Here is a 3,099-nt window from a genome sequence, read left to right on the forward strand (position 1 = left end):
GAATTCTTTTTGGCAAATTCCAGTTATGATCAATCCAATGTGCTGTAACAGTTAAATAATCACGTTTATTAACACTACGCCCCATGTCCGAAGTTATAGACACTCTACAATCTAATATGCTAAACATACAACGAAGATATTGACAATGTTTACCTTGATATACAAAAACATCAGATTTAACAGAATTTCTTGAAAAACCCTCTATAATTAGGATTATAAGTTTGTTGAATATATTCAATAAAACCGGGATGTGAAGGAAAACTATAAGGTAAACCACAAACAGAAACCATTTTAGCTAAATTTTCGAGATCTCTTTCCTTATAATATTTACGTTGTATTAGTGGACCACCGGGGTTAGAAGGATCTAATGTTCCTTGAACCATGTTAGAAGCCCCTACCGATTCATTAACATTAATATCAAAATCACTATCTGAAATTCCTTTTTTTCTATTGGCTAATGATTCAGCTTCTTTATATTGAATCGGCACACAAGATAACAAATGTCTATTTAAGCCCCCCGTCCCACCTTGACCTCCACCTTGTTTATGTTTAAAAGGTTGCTTACACTTATTACAAATAGCAATAGAATTTTCCTTATCTAAAGTCATAAATTGCCACACAACAGAAGTTTTAGGGCGTTGATACTTCACCTTCTCCCTTGTAGGAGGTATAAGGGGTAGGCGTCCACAATTTTGCTCCGTTGAATTTGTAGTTTCATTTGGAACATTTGTCACCGGACTAGTAGGTGTAGGTGTATCTTCTAATTCATCTTCTCCCAAACCAACTTCTACTTCTTCACCTGAATTTTCATCAAGATAAGGATTAATATCACCATAAATTTGTTGTAAAAGTTCATGATCGAGTTGAGCATTTAAATCAATATCATAAGAAGTATCATCAACATAAGTAGAATCATTTGTATTAAATATAACTCTAGACATTGATTTAGAAGAAGTACCACCACATTTACTCTTATTTGTTTCCTTACTACTTTTTTTAGTAAAATTAAATAATCTACTAATGCCACTTGGTTCTTTCTCTTTTCCTTTACCGGTATCTTTTTTGTTAGAACTCATATTTAATTATATGTAAAGTATAATATAAAAATAATAATAACACAAAAATTAATGACGAAAAATAAAATATAAATATTATAAAACGAATGTACCAAACGTCTGCGTTAATAGCAGACGTTATAACCGATTCTTGAAGCTTGTAGTTTGTTGTAACTTGTAACTTGTAATTTGGAACTCCAATATTTGATAGCAAATATAATATGAAAACTTAGATATATATATTATGATATATAATATGAAAACTTAGAATTGAAATATATGTATTATGATATAATATGAGACTTAAATGAAATAAAATATTGAGATTTGAGACTTAAAATTGAGACTTGAAAGAATATAAAAAATAGATGAAAGAATATATGATTTTGTAAGAAATAATAAGGAATAGAGGGTATTTATAATATTAAAAGTGGGTTAAAGTGTATTTATAATAACTTGAGGGTTTAAATAGCCGTTGCCCAACGGATATAATTCAAAAAAAAAAAAACTGGGGGATCCCGCGAACCGACCGGTTCATCCGGGTCGGGACCGGGCCGGGTCTACCGGGCCCAAAGGGTGAACCGGTCCCCTATCCCGAACCCCTCCCAACCCGTGAAAAATGACGGGACCGAGTCCGGCGAGCCGGTTTTCGAACCGGTCGCGGGCCGGGGCAGGCCGACCCGGTCCCCCTGCCAGTCCTACCTTGAGATCATTCATCCTCGAATGACGGCTGGACTGGGTATGGAATGGGGTTACTCTTATCATCTCTGCCATACCAGCTAGAATTGCCCGCATTACTATTCGAAACCAACTAAGGGATCTCATTTAGCTATTTCTCATAGAAAAACGTCATCCTCCTCTTCCTCCTCATTTATAACCTTAGACGGAATTATCACACTATCATTATCACGATAGGATCACTAACCATCTCTTTCTAACATTACTCCATTACTAAAATGACATCTGAAAAGATATCTCCCATACTCTTTGGAACTCATTACTATCTCATTCTCAAACACTTAACTTGATTTCTCATCTTATCATCTCCCCCTTAGGTCTAAAGCCGACACTTGAAAGCTTAGGACCTATTCCATAATCTCTAAACTGGTGTACATCCTCTTTTACTCTAACACTCGGGAGAAAATTATCTCATGACTACCGAACTCTCCATAAGCAGGTACTAAGACCTCTTTCTAAGGTGTTTCTCTTAACCTCTTCAAATTACATACCACGTCGGTACACCTCTTAATGCTCTTGTTACTCATTGTTACTGAGCCATACTTCACTGCCCTTATCTAAAGGTTAAGGTCTCTCACTTGTACCACTCATATTTATTACAACTAATATCTCAATTTCTCACCTTCTCTATGTTAAGTCTTCTAGGTCAAATATCAAGACTAACATCATCACCCTCAGGTCGCCATTCTTTTGGTCATGACACTCATCTCAAATTCAAGATTAATGTTTATTACTAAACCCGAATATCAATATGATTGCTCGCTTACTATACTAACATACAACTACTGGATACAAATTCAGAAACACTCGTCCACTAGGACCTTATGACAAGTAGCCAATCCTTACCTCTTAGTCTCTACACTCACAAATTACCGTCCGTTGCACTTCACAACTTAAATACTACTTACTCACTTACTGCACATTATATCTTAAATTGTTCTATCATCCTCTGAATACTATAGGGCTCCCCCACTTCAAAGTTCATAAGCCTAGCTTCGGTCTATCACCTCATGAATACTCTGTTCTCTTATTCAACACATGTACTTAGTCTCCTTTAATGCGATGGCACATCAACATCAACTCTATTCTCGTTAATAATATACTTTACCTTATCTTGACTAGTAACTATTGCTCTTCCTTCTATCAAGAACTCTCTACAACATTATTATTCCATATTCTACTCATAAAGGAACTCATCACCTATAACTGACTGGGTGCATGATTGCAATAACATAATTTTCCCCATCACTATCTCCTTTCCTTAAATTATTGAACCTTTGCATACTTTTCTCTAATTCTGGGCACT

The sequence above is a fragment of the Solanum tuberosum genome, unplaced genomic scaffold, assembly GCF_000226075.1.
Source record: "Solanum tuberosum cultivar DM 1-3 516 R44 unplaced genomic scaffold, SolTub_3.0 scf00343, whole genome shotgun sequence".
Classification (NCBI taxonomy): Eukaryota; Viridiplantae; Streptophyta; class Magnoliopsida; order Solanales; family Solanaceae; genus Solanum; species Solanum tuberosum.